The sequence below is a fragment of the Capra hircus genome, chromosome 8, assembly GCF_001704415.2.
Source record: "Capra hircus breed San Clemente chromosome 8, ASM170441v1, whole genome shotgun sequence".
NCBI lineage: Eukaryota > Metazoa > Chordata > Mammalia > Artiodactyla > Bovidae > Capra > Capra hircus.
The window spans coordinates 12,772,380-12,791,197 of record NC_030815.1 but is presented as its reverse complement, the minus strand read 5'-3'; positions in this window follow the sequence as shown (position 1 = coordinate 12,791,197).

The window sequence follows — 18,818 nt, the reverse complement described above, 5'->3', positions numbered from 1 at the left end:
GGACATAACTGAAAAGACTTAGCACAGCACAGCTACCATCTTGCCTTTAAATATTTTAAAACTCAAAGTATCTTTGGTATAATTTTCTCATTGTGCTCAAACTTCCTTCTTGTGGATAATTTCCCATTATAGACTCCTGAACTATTGTAATGTAGTAAATAAATAAATGTAATAAATATAATGTAATAAAAGCTTCTATTACAAATTTTGAAGACGGTTTCCTTAGGCTTCTGGTGAGGATGAACACCTCTACTGTGTGCTTCAATTTCCCTAAGATTTTCAGTTTTCCCTGAAATCAGTAACAGTTGCTAACTTCAATGGCAGCAGAAACATTTTGCTGTCCAAAACGTATAGTTCTCCAGTGTCCAATATATATATATATATATATATATATATATATATATATATATATATATTTAACTCTTCTATCCTTATCCCTTTCTAGGAAACTCAGTTGAGTTTGTTAATTATATAAACTTCTTAATTCACTCTTCTTTTCTACTAAGTGAAGGGCTTGGACTACACTTATTGGGTCTGAATACTTGTTTCTACTTTTCCTTTTATTCATAATCTAGATTTTCCCCTAGTACACTTCTCTCAAAGTCAGAGAGAAGAGAGTTTACCAAAATTAGCCATTTTTTTCTGATGCATTAAACTCCTCCATCCCATCAAGGAAACAACAGATCCAGGATCACACACAGACCTGGAGTTAATGTGTCAGTATCATATCTGGAGCCTCCGTAGAGTGCCTCACTGGGCCCGCACTTCCCCTAAACCATTCTAATACCGTTTGGTTTCTAGTCCTGGTCTCTTTGTACCATCATCACCTCCCACAAGGTGATGGTTACATTTATCCTGAAACCCAGTTAATAATGCTCTCGTGTGCGTATGCTCAGTCACTTCTCCTGCACCTCCTGCATTGCAGGTGGATTCTGTCCAAAGTGTCTGCATGTCACATAGCTTTCAAAATTTTCAAGGATGAATTTCCCAACTGTGCATAGTAGCAAAAAAAAAAAAAACACCCACCACAAATCAACATTTAAAAAGAGATCTGCAATTCTATTTTCCCTTTCTGAGTTTCATGAATCCTTTAAGTTTGAAACCATGATCAGAAACTATGTATTACAAACCCATCACGTGCTAGCTGGATGAGTGGGTGATCATCAACTTTAAGACAAATGGCTTCTATATACTTCCCTTAAAATAAGATATCCCATACTCTCTAGATCTCACATAGAGTTTGAAATAATATAAAGATGGAGAAAATCCACAAATGCCTACTGCTAGAAAATTATAGCTAAATCTTTCACTTTTCACTTCCATTCACTGGAGAAGGAAATGGCAACCCACTTCAGTGTTCTTACCTGGAGAATCCCACAGACAGGGGAGCCTGGTGGGCTGCCATCTATGGGGTCACACAGAGCCAGACACGACTGAAGTGACTTAGCATTATACACTTTTAATCTATATTTCATGTACAAACTACTGGATTGCAATCCAAGTGGAAAACTACAGTTCATCATGGATAATAACTAGTGACTGAAAAAACAGCTCCTTGTAGACTAATTCAGTGCTACTTCTAGGTAGTCCAGTGCCAACAGTAAAGGCTCAAACAGTATAGTTAGGTACCAAGGGTCAGAAACATCACACCAGTTAAAAAAGAATAATGTGATAATGGAGAATAGCCACAGACAAAGTGGCTTTATCTTGTCAAGTAAAAGTTTGAGCTTACTAATGTTTCCTTCACTAATGGCTTCACTTTGATCATATACACAACTCTTATTTGCTCTGGTTACTAAATGTAATTCTCTATATCTTATTGTTTTCCAGTCAGAACACCATTTGTGGTTAATAATTTATCATACCCTTTCAGCAATTGATTCTGCTTATACTAATGAAGGAAATGTACACACATACACACAAAAAGCATCATAAAAGATAAACATATTGGTTTTAGTGTGAATAAACTTGAATTAAACAAAATTAAATATATGAGTGCAATTGGTTTTCTTAATACTGTCTCTATTCTTCATGGAAAGGTGTTTCATCACATTACCTGAAAGAGATAATTATCCCTCCATGTAAAGCGATGAGAGCATAATCTAAAGGGCTTGTGGCTTACTCCCACCGTGTTTCAGTAATCAATAACACAGACAGACAGACCTCAGTCCCAACTAGATGAGCTTATCACATGGACTCAGGGAAGGGAGGGCAATTTCCTCCAGCTTGTGTTCAGCCTTGACTGATAGAAAATGAGCTTAGGACAGGAAGACATGAGCTTTCCTATCACTACCATGGATAAAGCCTTTTCCTTTGGGAAAAAATAAAAGAGGAAATGTGTGAATGTGTAGGGCAGAGGAAGGTGTGCCTGCATAGGTCAGAAGCGTACGTTCACAGATGACAAGGGAATGGTTTGTGTACTTGATTTCTTCTAAAGCAATGACAGAAAAGATTGGCCTTCACTTCCTTTGGTATTTCATACATGCTGCTTGGAAGAAAACTCAGGAATATGACATCATCAAAAACATCGGGCAAGGGGACTCCAAGGCTCTGTCCCGCTATGAAAGGAACTAATGAGCTGGTGAAGACCGAAAGTCAATTCTGGTATGAGCCAAAACCTGAAGCCAATCAGGGAAAGCGTGGCAAAAGAAGCTGCTGCTTGTGGTCCTGCCATTCTTCATCGCCATTTTGGCAGCAGCCAACAGCATGCAGCCCATACGACCCCTGGTACACTCTGCTAGTACTGAGCTAGCAACCCAGACTCTACTTTCAAGGAAATGGAATCAAAATGAACAGCCTAGTGGCCACCTACGGATGTAAGGGCTAGCCTTTGTCTATCCCATCTGAGAGTTCTCAGAGCTGATGTGGCTTTCCAGGTGTTATTTGCCAAAAGCATTGAAGGCACAAGAACTAATCCCAGCAGACAAGTAACAACATTAAAGATGAGCACAAGACAGGCTGTAATGGGAAATCTGAAGTAAATTCAGGAAAGGGATATAATTGACTCCAGAAAGTGGCCTTATTGAATATATTCTGTGATCAGAATGTAGAGACTAGTGTATTTTAGTTAGTTGTAATTTCAAGTGGGATAGTCTTCCAAAAAATTGTTGTGTGAATGATTGATGTTTGGATCCATGCAAGGATGGCTGAGTACATGGAGGCAATAGAAATGGTCTACATTTAACTAAACTAACTTATGTATTATAAACTTATTATTTATCTTTGTCCATATTTCTGTTTTCAATGCATATCTTTTAGAAAAGTCAATCTGTATGGTGGTATATATATATACATATATATTTATACACACATATAATATTTATATATTAATACATAAATCATTTAAGTTGTGATTTTATACTGCTGGTTTTCTAAGTAATAGTTTAAGTAATGAAAATATGCAATTGAATACCTATCATTACCAAGATATGGCTAGCAATCATAAATATGATTTTATTAACTCTTCATAATGATCTATACTGTATGTATTGGACATATGTCACAGATGAGAAACTGAGGTTCAGAAAGACAAGGAAAAACAAAGAAAAAAAGCAAACAACCAAGATCACACACAAAGGAAGTAGCTCTATACCAATTTAAAAGTAGCTATATCAGAAATTTTAAACCACATCTGTATGGTATTTTAAGTCAGGATGTTTTATACGCTATCTCCACGAGGAAAATAATAACTAAGAAATTTATGAACAAAGATACAGTATTGGTATTAATTGGCATTCCTTGAAGTTTGAAGCAAATACTTTTTTATTATATTATATTTTCATGCCAGTTTTACTCACATTCAAGGTTTACAGATTAAATAAAATTAGAGAAACACTTGGAATAAAAATACAAATACATTTAAAAAGTTTAAATTTCTTGTGTAACAAGTAAAGCAAACCACTTGAGTGTGAAAAAAAATAAACAGTATTTATTCTGAGGGTTCTATGATTATTTTACATATTCATTTCATTATTTTAGATTAAAATCTATAGATATCCAAACTCATAACTGACAAAGCTCAAGCCCAGAGAATATAAACTGAGAGGCAAAGATGACATTCAACTTCAGAACACTTTCAAACCACAGTCTATCTTTTAATGTAAATACTGAACCTGCTCCAAGTATTTATTAACATGATTTTTATAATGTATTAATGACAATTTAAAGTGAACTTGATGTTGCTCCTAAATAGAAAAAACATTAACCAAAAACAAAAGTGTCAGAAGATTATGTCCTATAATTTTAAAATAGATTAAATCCTATTTTCAAATGGAAACCTTGACATTTCTTCTCATTTTTTTTTGTTTGTTTTTGTTTTTGTTTTTTATTTTTTAAATTTTAAAATCTTTAATTCTTACATGCGTTCCCAAACATGAACCCCTCTCCCACCTCCCTCCCCACAACATCTCTCTGGGTCATCCCCATGCACCAGCCCCAAGCATGCTGCACCCTGCGTCAGACATAGACTGGCGATTCAATTCTTACATGATAGTATACATGTTAGAATGCCATTCTCCCAAATCATCCCACCCTCTCCCTCTCCCTCTGAGTCCAAAAGTCCATTATACACATCTGTGTCCTTTTTCCTGTCTTGCATACAGGGTCATCATTGCCATCTTCATAAATTCCACATATATGTGTTAGTATACTGTATTGGTGTTTTTCTTTCTGGCTTACTTCACTCTGTATAATTGGCTCCAGTTTCATCCATCTCATCAGAACTGATTCAAATGAATTCTTTTTAATGGCTGAGTAATACTCCATTGTGTATATGTACCACAGCTTTCTTATCCATTCATCTGCTGATGGACATCTAGGTTGTTTCCATGTCCTGGCTATTATAAACAGTGCTGTGATGAACATTGGGGTACATGTGTCTCTTTCAATTCTGGTTTCCTCGGTGTGTATGCCCAGCAGTGGGATTGCTGGGTCATAAGGTAGTTCTATTTGCAATTTTTTAAGGAATCTCCACACTGTTCTCCATAGTGGCTGTACTAGTTTGCATTCCCACCAACAGTGTAGGAGGGTTCCCTTTTCTCCACACCCTCTCCAGCATTTATTGCTTGCAGATTTTTGGATCGCAGCCATTCTGACTGGTGTGAAGTGGTACCTCATTGTGGTTTTGATTTGCATTTCTCTAATAATGAGTGATGTTGAGCATCTTTTCATGTGTTTGTTAGCCATCTGTATGTCTTCTTTGGAGAAATGTCTATTTAGTTCTTTGGCCCATTTTTTGATTGGGTCATTTATTTTTCTGGAATTGAGCTGCATAAGTTGCTTGTATATTTTTGAGATTAGTTGTTTGTCAGTTGCTTCATTTGCTATTATTTTCTCCCATTCAGAAGGCTGTCTTTTCACTTTGCTTATATTTTCCTTTGTTGTGCAGAAGCTTTTAATTTTAATTAGATCCCATTTGTTTATTTTTGCTTTTATTTCCAGAATTCTGGGAGGTGGATCATAGAGGATCCTGCTGTGATTTATGTCTGAGAGTGTTTTGCCTATGTTCTCCTCTAGGAGTTTTATAGTTTCTGATCTTACATTTAGATCTTTAATCCATTTTGAGTTTATTTTTGTGTGCGGTGTTAGAAAGTGATCTAGTTTCATTCTTTTACAAGCGGTTGACCAGTTTTCCCAGCACCACTTATTAAAGAGATTGTCTTTACTCCATTGTATATTCTTGCCTCCTTTGTCAAAGATAAGGTGTCCCTAGGTGTGTGGATTTATCTCTGGGCTTTCTATTTTGTTCCATTGATCTATATGTCTGTCTTTGTTCCAGTACCTTACTGTCTTGATGACTGTGGCTTTGTAGTAGAGCCTGAAGTCAGGCAAGTTGATTCCTCCAGTTCCATTCTTCTTTCTCAAGATTGCTTTGGCTATTCGAGGTTTTTTGTATTTCCATACAAATCTTGAAATTATTTGTTCTAGTTCTGTGAAAAATGTGGCTGGTAGCTTGACAGGGATTGCATTGAATTTGTAAATTGCTTTGGGTAGTATACTCATTTTCACTATATTGATTCTTCCGATCCATGAACATGGTATATTTCTCCATCTATTAGTGTCCTCTTTGATTTCTTTCATCAGTGTTTTATAGTTTTTATATATAGGTCTTTAGTTTCTTTAGGTAGATATATTCCTAAGTATTTTGTTCTTTTCGTTGCAATGGTGAATGGAATTGTTTCCTTAATTTCTTTTTCTACTTTCTCATTATTCGTGTATAGGAATGCAAGGGATTTCTGTGTGTTGATTTTATATCCTGAAACTTTACTATATTCATTGATTAGCTCTAGTAATTTTCTGGTGGAGTCTTTAGAGTTTTCCATGTAGAGGATCACGTCATCTGCAAACAGTGAGAGTTTTACTTCTTCTTTTCCAATTTGGATTCCTTTTATTTCTTCTATGTTGGAATTTTTTAATAGTTTTTTCTTCCTGTAATTGGAAATCTTTAATTTTTCACATGGAGATAATGTTTGCTGTTTTGTATATATGTTTTATTATGTTGATTTTTTTTTTTTTTTTTTTTATATTTTTTTTTTTTTTTTTATTTTTTTTTTTTTTTTTTTTTTTTTTTTTTTTTTTTTTTTTTTTTTTTTTTTTTTTTTTTTTTTTTTTTTTTTTTTTTTTTTTTTTTTTTTTTTTTTTTTTTTTTTTTTTTTTTTTTTTTTTTTTTTTTTTTTTTTTTTTTATTTTTTTTTTTTTGTTTTTTTTTTTTTTTTTTTTTTTTTTTTTTTTTTTTTTTTTTTTTTTTTTTTTTTTTTTTTTTTTTTTTTTTTTTTTTTTTTTTTTTTTTTTTTTTTTGTTTTTTGTATCTTCTTTTCATTTCTATTTTATTATTTTTTTTTTCTTTTTCTTGATGAGTCTGTAATGTTTGTCAATTTTATTTATCCTTTCAAAGAACCAGCTTTTGGCTTTGTTGATTTTTGCTATGGTCTCTTTTGTTTCTTTTGCATTTATTTCTGCCCTAATTTTTAAGATTTCTTTCCTTCTACTAACTCTGGGTTCTCCAACTCTTCTTTTCTAGTTGCTTTAGTTGTAGAGTTAGGTTATTTATTTGACTTTTTTCTTGTTTCTTGAGGTATGCTGTATTGCTATGAACTTTCTCTTAGCACTGCTTTTATAGTGTCCACAGGTTTTGGTTGTTGTGTTTTCATTTTCATTCGTTTCTATGCATGTTTTGATTTCATTTTTTATTTCTTCTGTGATTTGTTGGTTATTCAGAAGTGTGTTGTTCACTCCATATGTTGGAATTTTTAATAGTTTTTCTCCTGTAATTGAGATCTAATCTTAATGCATTATGGTCAGAAAGATGCTTGGAATGATTTTGATTTTTTTGAATTTATCAAGTTTAGATTTATGGCCCAGGATGTGATCTATCCTGGAGAACGTTCCATGTGCACTTGAAAAAAAGGTGAAATTCATTGTTTTGGGGTGAAATGTCCTATAGATATCAATTAGGTCTAACTGATCTAATGTATCATTTAAAGTTTGCGTTCCTTTGTTAATTTTCTGTTTAGTTGATCTGTCCATAGGTGTGAGTGGGGTATTAAAGTCTCCCACTATTAGTGTGTTATTGTTGATTTCCCCTTTCATACTTGTTAGCATTTGTCTTACATATTGTGGCGCTCCTATATTGGGTGCATATATATTTATAATTGTTATATCTTCTTCTTGGATTGTTCCTTTGATCATTATGTAGTGGCCTTCTTTGTCTCTTTTCACAGCCTTTGTTTTAAAGTCTATTTTATCGGATATGAGTATTGCCACCCCTGCTTTCTTTTGGTCTCTATTTGCGTGGTATATCTTTTTCCAGCCCTTCACTTTCAGTCTGTATGTGTCCCTTGTTTTGAGGTGGGTCTCTTGTAAGCAGCATATAGAGGGGTCTTGTTTTTGTATCCATTCAGCCAGTCTTTGTCTTTTGGTTGGGGCGTTCAACCCATTTACGTTTAAGGTAATTATTGATAAGTATGATCCCGTTACCATTTACTTTAATGTTTTGGGTTCAGGTTTATACACCCTTTTCGTGTTTCCTGTCTAGAGAATATCCTTTAGAATTTGTTGGAGAGCTGGTTTGGTGGTGAATATATCATAATCTACTTGATAATGCAGGTTTTGTTTTGCAACTATGTCAATATATTTTAAAAGACATTATTTATTCCCAAATAGTTTGAGTGTACTCGTACCCAAAGTATATGATACAACCCAGGGGGGAAGGACAGGCTAGTAACATCCACAATAAATGAGTCAGGTTCTACATTTGAACCTGATTATCTTCATTTGAACTCCATTTTACTAATCTTTTAAATTGTATTTAACTAAGAAGTATTTACAACTGATAGAGAAGTTATACATCTACTGGTATACAGCACATCTGTATAAAGTGATCCATTACACACACACACACACACACACACGTGTTGTAAAGTATCACAAGTTCTCTTTCTGTCACCAGTCTGTGCCTAATCAATTCTCCATAACACCCTCAAGGGCAGCAGGATTTGGGAGCTGTGAAACCTGATGATGCTATAGACATTCCATGTCAAGAGTTAGCAAAAGGAAGATAAAAACTTCAATTATACCAATTCCCATGCTCTGAAAAAGCAATTATATCAATGTTTCCACTTGTTTCTATGCCCATTGTGACAAGCAATCTTTGCAATAACAACAACAAAAATCCTTTATGCCCATCTTAATAAATAGTATTTGTTAAAAATAATCATTTCAAAATAATCTGTGAGGAAATACTAGAAATATATATTGTAAGGGGCTCATCTGCAAAATTTTTATAAATGATTTCCTCTCTAGGAGAGCTTGATATAGCTCTTTTTTCTGCTACTGGATGGCTTCACAAAGATAATAAATCTCTCAAGTCACTGTTAGCTAGATCACTACTGGTCTTCATTATGTTATTCCAAGGCTCTACAGAGATCTGACTTTAAAAAAAAATGTATGGTAATCTATTCTATCTTACGAATCTTATAAATTATCATATTGAACTAAATCTACATGTTTGCATGTCTCACACTACTTTCTAGATTTTAAGTTCCTTAAAAGCAGGGGGTATATCTTATTTGATTTATTTCATACCACTTAACCCAGTTCTTGTTACACAGAACTTATTCAAATAAGAGCTTATTGACCTAAAGTACACAGAATTCTTCAGTGAGAAAATAACTTTGTCATAGAAATAATGAACCAATTTTCTTTTAAACTACTTTGATGCTTTTGCATTGCCTCAAGAGGCTGATTTACAGATGAAGAATAATTGTGGATACATAGAGGACGGACACTGACACACACCCCCTAATGGAGGTCAGTCCTTTGACTTTCCCCAAATAGAAATCAATTTCTTTCTTGCCAAGGGGGACTATTCCACTTATCATCAAACCATGGGAAATCCAGAAGGTGGTAATAATTTTACAAAGTATCAACTTTTCATTTAAGCATACATGGAAAGTATCAGGGTCTTCTTTGAGAAGCTTACTTATAATCACTAAGACATTTTTTCTGGGATAGATACAGAGATATAAAGAGAATCTCTGGATAGAAGGCCTCTATATACGCTTTCAGATATTAGAAATATTTTCTTCCATAAGGGGAATTATTGTATAGACACAATGCCTTGTTAGACAGAATGTGCTAGTGTTTTACAAAAAATAACTCAAGATCGGTCAAGTAGTTAAGATTTAATAAGTTAATAAATGAACTACTAGATACAAGTATCCAGAACCAGTCTAAATTCTAGATAAATATTAAAAATAGTGAATGATTTAAATAGTGTCACATATCATAATTGTTAGTTTTCTATGCAGGAGATATAAGACACACAGGTTCAATCCCTGGATCGGGAAGATACCCTAGAGGAGGAAATGGCAAACCTCTCCAGTATTCTTGCTTGTAGAATCCCATGGACAGAGGAGCCTGGTGGGCTACAGCTTATAGGGTGGTAAGGAGTCAGACACGGCTGAAGTGACTTAATACACACACAGTAATATGCAATAATGTAGAAGTAGACTATCCATTTTGATGGAGAAGGCAAGAATTCTAACAAAGGTCAATTATATACTCAAATTCTCTTATCCTATTTTTGAACAAATAATAGAGAGTTGTGTTTCTCAATAAGGCTTCTTTGCATTTGGTTACTTCCTGTGAATTTTTTAAAATGTGTACTTGATTTCCAGTATTATTTCATAAATGAGAATAGTTACTAGAATTAGCTCTGTATAGAGAAATGTAGCAAACCAAGAAAAATTGGAAGTTTTTACTTTGTCTTTTCAAAGGCTTCTTCCTAAACACTTAATTCACCTTGGATCAGATAACTGGGAAAATTTATAGTAAAGGTTCATTTAGTCACCAAGTATTTATCAAATACTTTTCAATTTATGAAGCTCCATCCTAGAATCTGGGGATAAAATCATTAACAAGCATAGGACTGACCTAACCATTATGGAGTCTAAATTTCAGTGAGAGTGAGAGAGAATTTAGAAATGAGATCGATGATTCATGAGTATAATTTCTACTGATGATAAATTCGATGGAAAAAAGGTCAGTGAGATAGGTAAGAGTAACAAGTTTTACACAGGATGATTAGGAAAGGCCTATGTAAGGAAGTAACATCTGAAGGGACAGGAAGCTTATGAAACTCCTAGTGGCTAGAGAACTCTGAGGACAATTGTGATAATAGAAACAGCAATAGCAGTGTTGTAGTGACAAGAACTGGCTGGCAGACTTAAGACTGGCAAGAAAGTCAAGTGGCGGGTGCAGAGTGAGCAGAAAGGAGATAATTACGACCTGAGACTGCCAAGACAGTCAGGTTTTGGAACATGAAAATTCCCCCAGGTTCTGGTAAAGTTCTTTTAGTTCAAACAGGGAAATAGGGTGATCAGATTTCCTTTGATGATCTCTTTGTCTAGATGGAATGTGGGTCAAGTACAGAATGGGTGTCAGAATGGTAGCTGGGAAATTAATCAGGAGGATATTATAGTTTTATGGGAAATTGATGATTTGAAGTGGGCTTAGAGCAGTTATATTTGAGAAATATTTTGTAGGTAGAGAAGTATAACTTACTGATGAATTGGATGTGAATTGGGGAAAAAGAAAAAAATGGAGGCTGATGCTATCAGACATCTATGTATAGATGCTTAACAAGCAGCTAATAGGGGTTTGAAGCTCAATTAAGATGCTTAAAGACCCCAAATATAACATTTGGCTGTCTATATGCAGGTCAGGAAGCAACAGTTAGAACTGGACATGGAACAACAGACTAGTTCCAAACAGGAAAAGGAGTACATCAAGGCTGTATATTGTCACCCTGCTTATTTAACTTCTATGCAGAGTACATCATCAGAAATGCTGGACTGGAAGAAGCACAAGCTGGAATCAAAATTGCCGGGAGAAATATCAATCACCTCAGATATGCAGATGACACCATCCTTATGGCAGAAAGGGAAGAGGAACTAAAAAGCCTCTTGATGAAAGTGAAAGAGGAGAGCAAAAATGTTGGCTTAAAGCTCAACATTCAGAAAATGAAGAACACAGTATCTGGTTCCATCACTTCATGGGAAATAGAAGGGGAAACAGTGGAAACAGTGTCAGACTTTATTTTTTTGGGCTCCAAAATCACTGCAGATGGTGACTGCAGCCATGAAATTAAAAGACGCTTACTCCTTGGAAGAAAAGTTATTACCAACCTACATAGCATATTCAAGAGCAGAGACATTAGTTTGCTAACAAAGGTCCATCTAGTCAAGGCTATGGTTTTTCCAATGGTCATGTATGTGAGAGTTGGACTGTGAAGAAAGCTGAGCACCAAAGAATTGATGCTTTTGAACTGTGGTGTTGGGGAAGACCCCTGAGGGTCACTTTGACTGCAAGGAGATCCAAACAGTCCATCCTAAAGGAGATCGGTCCTGGGTGTTCTTTGGAAGGAATGATGCTAAAGCTGAAACTCCAGTACTTTGGCCACCTCATGCGAAGAGTTGACTCATTGGAAAATACTCTGAGGCTGGGAGGGATTGGGGGCAGGAGGAAAGGGGGCAACAGAGGATGAAATGGCTGGATGGCATCACTGACTCGATGGACATGAATTTGAGTGAACTCCGGGAGTTGGTGATGGACAAGGAGGCTGGCATGCTGCAATTCATGGGGTTGCAAAGAGTTGGACATGACTGAGCAACTGAACTGAACTAATGTGAATTTTAAAATCCCATGCCTTGATGAAATCATCTAGTGAATGATGTAGATAGAAAGAGGACAGAGGGATGTTCCTAAGAAAAGAAAGAGTAGCCATTATTGTAAAGTAATTAACCTTCAATTAAAATAAAGAAATTTATATTTTAAAAAAAGACAAAAGAAAGAGCAGCCATGAAATAAGATGAAACTATGAAGCTCTGTGGGAATCCAAAACCAAAAGAGAAGTGTTAAGAGGCACACAGTGCTAAAAAGGGGAAAAAGAAAGAGAGAGAGAGATTCTTTTGTAGGTGTCAAGAGGGAGATTTTTCATGACATTTGTCAAAATAGTTTCAGTGGTCAAACTTATAGCCTATTAGTTTGAGTTAGAGAAAGAACTGTGAAATGATGGAAGTAGATACATTTAGCATAGACATTACTATTTTCTTCATTGGAATATAATTGCTTTGGGGCCTCCCAGGTGGCAGAGTGGTAAAAAATCTGCCTGCCAATTCAAGGGATACAAAAGACACAGGTTCAGTCCCTGGGTCAGGAAGATACCCGGAGGAGAAAATGACAACCCACTCCACTATTCTTGCCTGGAAAATTCCATGGATGGAGGAGCCTGGTGAGTTTCAGTGCTGGGGGTTGCAAAGAGTCAGACATGACTGAGTTACTGAACACACACACACAAATTGATTTACAATACTGTGCTAGTCTCTGTTGTACAATAACATGAATCATATATATATATATATACACACACACACACACACACACACACACGTTGCTGCTGCTACTAAGTTGCGTCAGTCATATTCGACTCTGTGCGACCCCACAGAAGGAAGCCCACTAGGCTCCTCTGTCCCTGGGATTCTCCAGGCAAGAAAACTGGAGTGGGTTGCCATTTCCTTCTCTCTCTCTCTCTCTCTATATATATATATATATATATATGTGTGTGTGTGTATATGTATATATATATACACCCTCCCTGTTGGAGCCCCCCTCCATCCCACTCCTTCAGGTCCTCACAGAGCACCGAGCTGAGCTCCCTGTGATACACAGCAGGTTGCCACTAGTTATCATTTTTACACTTAGTAGTGTATATATGTCAATGTTAACTCTCCCAATTCATGCCACCCTCTCCTCCCCACCACCACATCCACAAGTTTGTTTTCTACGTGTGTGTCTCTAATCTTGCCCTTCAAATAGGCTCATCTGTGCCATTTTTTTAGATTCCATGTATATGTGTTAATATATGATATTTGTTTTTCTCTTTCTGACTTAGTTTACTCTGTATGATAGACTCTAGGTCCAAACTATCTTTTAAAATTTATCAGAGAATTGAGTAGTAGCCAGAGGAGAACTTGATGGCAAAATAATTTTTAGCTTGATTGTAGGAGATCTCATACATTTTTATCATGATGGTAATTAACCAAAAGAGAGAAAACACTTGCTATATACACCAAATACTACAGAGGCAAAGTCCCAAGAGAAGGAAGAGAGGCTGGAATCTAGTGCACAGATAAGGAGGTCAGGCTGCAATAGGAATAGGAATTGATACTTCACTGTAGAAAGATTTTCAAAATTCATTTACAAAACCCTGAAGGAGGAGATAATGGTAAGGAAGTGAGATGTTTCAAAGTCAAGGTTTCTGGCGGCATTATTTGTGAGAAGTGAATTAAAGCTATAAAAGCAAGCAATTAAATGGAAGGGAGAGTCTTTGAATACAGAGTGGTGAAAGTCAATAGACAAAGATATGGAAAATGTTTGTTGTTATCAGAGCTACCACAATGATATCAGGAAGACGAAGACAGTTTATGAAGGGTTAAAATGTTCAAAAAAGTAGCCATATAACTGTGAGGTCAGTAAATACTGCAACAAAGATGGGCAGTGAATTTAGAATCATAATGCATACATTGCAGATAGGGTATTTGAGAGAGAAACTATGATGTATGGCTTAGAAACCACAGTGAGGAGCAAAGCAGAAGACTCTGAGCACTGAATGAAAGCCAAGGGGGCAAAAACTAACACTTTGAGAAGACTACAAGCAGTCAAATCCCATAAGGAAAACACACGTATAACCCTTTTTTAAAACAGAAAAATTTAAATAAATTACAAATCAGAATGACTTCATCTTGAACTCTTACATTTTGAAGTTGTATTACTGCTATGCATGTAAAAACGTTTGTTGGCAGTCAATTTCCTGACCCTCAACTATGTAACAACTGTTGATTTGCTTTTTCTGAGCATCCTTGAAAGATGAATGGATGACCCCTATTCACAAGATGCTGCAAGCTTTATTTCTCAATTTCATAAGATTTGCTAAGATTCATAAGATTTTCTGTTAACTCCTAATCTGTGGTATATGTGAGGAGACCTATCAGTTATGCTATTAATATTACATTGACTTGTTGGAAGAATGAAAATGCATTCTAAATTTCTAAGCTGACATGAATGTTTAAATACAATTAATGTGGATGTCAAAAAGATGAACTTGATCTGCTCTCTGAAAAGGCAAAAGCTGATCAGAAAAATAAAATCCATATAACTTAAATCAAAAAAAAATCCAAACTCTGTGGGCTTTGAGATAACTATAAATGAAGTCCCCAAAGGCCCTGATATAACCATATATCAAAAACAAGATACAGAGAACAGTGAAATATCACACACACACACACACACACACACACACACACACACACACACATCACCTAGTCTCCTCTAGAATCTTTTGACTTTGGTCAAGCATCCTGATTGCCTTTCCTTAGACCAGGAATAAGTTTGATCTTCTAAAGTATTAGATGTGTAGCTCAAGAAAAAGTGCAAGTTACACCCTGGGGCTCAAAAATAAGCTTGTACAGCTAAGGAACTTAAAAGAATTCAATATCAGTTCTAATTAGGCCCCTGCAGGCTGTTGAATACTGACTTCTGAACAACATCCCCAAAGTACTGAAAATGTTCTAGTTCCTAGGATTAAGAGAAAATAAAAAAATGGCAACAGGACACTTATTTTACTCAATTCTCTCTGCTGAGTAAGGAAGAAAATATATGGATAAATAAAAATAGGCTTCAGTGAGTGAATTTTGTTTGAATCACTATGTCATTTGCCATTTTCTATAAAAAGTATTGACAGAAAGAACTGCTGAATGGTTTCATGATGATTTTATTTTTCTTACATTAAAGCATGCTTGGAGCTGGTGCATGGGGATGACCCAGAGAGATGTTATGGGGAGGGAGGTGGGAGGGGGGGTTCATGTTTGGGAATGCATGTAAGAATTAAAGATTTTAAAATTTAAAAAATAAAAAAATAAATAAAATTTTAAAAAGAAATTTTTTAAATTATATTGCAACTAAAGCAAGGGGAAAAGGAGAGATATAAGTATAAGGTGTCAAGCTCGTCCCTAAGGTGTGTTATTTCATTTGAGGATGTACATGATTTTGCAACTGGGTTTCCTAGCAAATATTTGATTTTATTCAAAGTAATACACTGAAAGTAGGTTTCTGCCATGCATTTCAAAACAAAACTAGAACCCTAGGAAATTTACAAACTTACTAAAAATAAACAAACAAACAAAACGAAGTAATATGAATTGAAGTCAAAGAACATGTGATTCAGAACATGAGAGGAATGCTACATCGGCCCTCTACTGGGATTCAGATTTGGCATACTCATCACAGAAAAATTCAGTACTTTAGCAGTCTAAAATATATCAAAGAAACCACTAGAATAGGCAACACTTTCAACAATGAAGTGATTACCTTAACTTTGATTACCATAAGTTTCATACCTAATATTAGAAGAACTTATGAAATGCTTCTCCCTTCCTAACCTAAAATAATTATTCTGCTTAGACAAGCTACTTAGAATTTTGCAGGTCTTATCTAATTAACATATTCATGCTTCTAATGGGAATTTTTATCTGTTTGCTTTGAAAGTCTTGGTTCCTAGAAGTGTTGAATGTTATAGATGGTTTATTTACTTTCTTTTTTAATTTTAGTTTAAAATTTTAATTTTTAAAATTTTATTTTTATTTACTTGATTAACAAATTCTAAAGGAAAAAAAAAAAAAACACAGGCCATGCTGTAGAGTGAAATCATTCATTCCACATCAGCCCCCCTCCAACCTGTTCCTATCCCCTATCCATTGGCAACTATTTTAATAATTTTTAAATATTTCATAATTTATATATGTAAACATATATAATTTATTTATAATTTATATATAAAAAACAAACCTAATTGCTATGATGTGAACACTTCCACCAACATCACAGCTCAGATCAAGCTACCAGCATAATATTGTAAATGGAATCCGCTAAGCAGTTGTACACCATGCACCATACTATGGAATATTTTCATTATAAAAAACTAAGGAAAAACCATAAATAACTTTAAGAGCATAGATTACAGGAAATGGTAGAGTAATAACTAGGTATTCATGAATTGAATAATTACTTTTGCTTAAAATATGATTTAAATCCAAGTTCACATAATTTAATTATTTAAAATGAACTGATCAGGGAGAAGGAGGGAAAAAATAAAAGTAAAAATGACTTGGCCTATGAACTACCTCACAGAATTCCTGCAAATGTAAGACTGACTTTTGTGAGCTGGTATAATGGCCATAGCCTCACTGTTTAGGTTGGTGTAATGACACTATTGTCAGAACAGATGATCATTCCAAATTTTGATAGATATTGTAGACGAAGAATATCACCTGCCATAGCATGGCCATAGTTTCAGCCATTACGCCGTCAGCCACTGCAGCCGCCCACTGTGCAGCCTAAGGGGATTCAGGATGCTAAAAAACAGGATATTGGCTCTAGATAGCTACACTGCGCACTGAAGGAAGGATTTCAGTGAGCCCAGACTGTTGCATCTTCCCATACCAAAAAAAAAAAAGGCTAAAGTCATTAACATGAGATATTTAACTACCTGTTCTTTATTTGTTAGTTTGTTTCTTTGGGGTTTTATTTTGCTTGTTGTTGCAGTTTTGGGCAAAAATTTCTATATGTCCTGTTCCTCTCTTACTTTTTGACTAAGTCCTACGAACAACCACAAAACAAAACATACTACTTTTAAATTGTGCACTTTTTTCAGTCAACACTACTGACAAATTGTCTTGAAAAGTTTACTGTTACTTTACTAATCCATAGACATGTGAATATTTATTAGTCATTTATGTTTCTACTTCTGAATTATCAGATGATATTTAATTTGTTTTTAAGGAACTGCTTTATTTTCACATGAAATATATGTCATACAAACACTCTAATGTGTGAAGAATTATTTGGTAATAAGATACAATCTGTCAACATTCACCTTTAAGGCTTCTTGGTTTGATGCCAAGTGTGAAACCCACCTACTAGATTCCACATTCATTCTCTGCTATATAATTTTATATTTACTAATCTATTGTATGGACATTGATATGTTTATACTATGAAAATGGATACGATTTTATGTAAGTGATCATTTTTGTATTTTTTCTTATTTTCTATATCTAGACTGTGACCAGATACTAGCTTCTGATAAGAAAGTTAGTGTCTCTCTCCATGCAGTGTCCCCAACCTATAGTTGGAGTCAAACCATGGATTTCTTACATGATTCAGTTCAGTTCAGTCGCTCAGTCGTGTCCGACTCTTTGCGACCCCATGAATCGCACCACGCCAGGCCTCCCTGTCCATCACCAACTCCCGGAGTTCACCCAAACTCATGTGCATCGAGTCAGTGATGCCATCCAGCCATCTCATCCTCTGTTTTCCCCTTCTCCACCTGTCCCCAATCCTTTCCAGCATCAGGGTTTTTTCCAATGATTCAATTCTTCACATGAGGAAGTCAAAGTATTGGAGTTTCAGCCACAGCATCAGTCCTTCCAATGAACACCCAGTACTGGTCTCCTTTAGAAGGGCTGGTTGGATCTCTTTGAAGTCTAAGGGACTCTCAAGAGTCTTCTCCAACACCACAGTTCAAAAGCATCAATTCTTTGGCACTCAGCTTTCTTCACAGTCCAACTCTCACAGCCATACATGACCACTGGAAAAACCATAGCCTTGACTAGACAGACTTTTTTGTTGGCAAAGTAATGTCTCTGCTTTTGAATATACTATCCAGGTTGGTCATAACTTTCCTTCCAAGGAGTAAGCGTCTTTTAATTTCACGCTGCAATCACCATCTGCAGTGATTTTGGAGCTCCCCCAAAATAAAGTCTGACACTCTTTCCACTGTTTCCCATCTATTTCCCATGAAGTGATGGGACCAGATGCCATGATCTTCGTTTTCTTGTATGTTGAGCTTTAAGCCAACTTTTTCACTCTGCACTTTCACTTTCATCAAGAGGCTTTTTAGTTCCTCTTCACTTTCTGCCATAAGGGTAGAGTCATCTGCATATCTGAGGTTATTGATATTTCTCTCAGCAATCTTGATTTCAGCGTGTGTTTCTTCCAGGCCAGCGTTTCTCATGATGTACTCTGCATAGAAGTTAAATAAGCAGGCTGACAATATACAGCCTTGACGTACTCCTTTTCCCGTTTGGAACTAGTCTGTTGTTCCATGTCCAGTTCTAACTGGTGCTTCCTGACCTGCATACGGGTTTCTCAAGAGGCAGGTCAGGGGGTCTGGTATTCCTGTCTCTTTCAGAATTTTCCACAGT